Consider the following 1801-nt stretch of genomic DNA (forward strand, 5'->3'; position numbering starts at 1 on the left):
TATTAGAATAATTATAATTATCTTATTAATTCAACATCTTACGAAGAAGATAAGAATTAGTAGATTTTCTTTCCTATGATGTCTCGCTACCTTAGTTAATATGTATTGCAAATAAGCATCACGCAGTTTGGTATACGTCACTGAAGAAGATAAAACCTGAACAACTTCTCGAATTCTTTGATCTTCCGACTGTGCTCAAATTTATAAATAAAGTTCTTTGACTCGGTGAAAAATAACATCAACCCACTGTTCAGGACACTCAAACCATCTTCAGCTCCAATAAGGTGGCAACAGTGCATGTTGCAGGACCAAACGAATTACATTCGATTTATTGCTATTTTGATTGAAACTTGTGCAATAGAGCCACACCATAATTAGGTTAAGTTTCCTAGTGTTAAATTATACTTATGGGGTAGAGACAATACTCAAGTGTGCCACAACACTTTAGGTCTATGCCCATGAAAATTCAGTGCAGCCCATCACACTAATACATAAACTGCTTAAAATGTAACTCTCGCTACAGTACAAGGAGCTATATCGAAAGGTTGTACATTTATTTGAATATGTTCTTATTTCTCTTGTTTTGTTTCAGATTAAGGGGTTCTGAAAATGAAAAAAACAAAACAAACAAACAAAAACGCAGTATGGAATCAGATTTTTGAATTTTCAAATAACCTAAGTCGATGGGTCGTTTAGAGTTTTAACTATGTAAAACATAATAAACTCCCTAACCGCCCTAACCGCCCAAACCCACCTGGCAATCCTCCGAGGCGCCTGAAGAGAAGATGGCCTCGTGACCTTATATTGTAAACTGTTTTTAGAGTTCTACTACTGGGTAGTTTCTCTACATCCTGTATCATATCATTATGTCATTATGATCAAATTTACTGGTTGTATTTTTTTATACAGTTGTAAATATCAATAAATAAATAAAATAAAAAAAAAAACTATGTAAAAAGTCTTGATCCTAAATAAATACTGTTTTCACACGCATACAAGGTAGGGCTTTGGTCTCAATTAAACAGTCAAATTCCTTTCTTATTCAATCGATGCAGTACAAATTCCTTCTTTATAGCTTAGTGCTTCTTATTATGTCATAGATAAAATAATTCATTCGAACTCTGAATGCAATCTCTTCTATAATCTCAATGGATTCGCAATCAGCTAAAGATTTCTGTGGGGATTGTTACGAGATTGCATTTTCGTAGCGAGATCAATAAGAATGAATGAATAAGAAACCAAAAAAAAGATTAATGAATAATTTATTATCACATCATGCCAATTTTTATGAATTATAATCTTATTTTATAACATATTTATAATTATTTCAACCATCTTAGTGCATTTAGAATAATTTATGTTCCTGTTTTATGTCTCATTTTTTTCACTTATATTTCCAGATAATCACAATATCATTGTTAAATAACAATTGCAGAATAAATTACGTATTATATATAAATAAAATTAATATACTGATATTGCTGAACAAATTTGTAAAGTTAAAATATTGAGGTATGTATAAGAAAAGTATTTCCTAATTATGATAAGTATAAAATTAAATATCTTAATTATGCCAATGTGTGCTATCTGTGAACAATGTCTATCCATCCTATCCTTAATCTTCCACTCCTCCATATCCACCCTTGGAGAATTATAATGAATTCCTAATAACACCAACTTCAATGGTCAAACTTACTCTCAGCTTTTTATCGTAAAAACTTTCAACGTTTCGGCCCTTAGGCCATTCTCAAGGAAACAATCTAAAAATTGTTGTGACATTATAATTATATTATCTCCTCAC

The sequence above is a fragment of the Halyomorpha halys genome, unplaced genomic scaffold (genome assembly GCF_000696795.3).
Source record: "Halyomorpha halys isolate HHAL.00 unplaced genomic scaffold, Hhal_1.1 Scaffold170.1, whole genome shotgun sequence".
NCBI classification, from domain to species: Eukaryota; Metazoa; Arthropoda; class Insecta; order Hemiptera; family Pentatomidae; genus Halyomorpha; species Halyomorpha halys.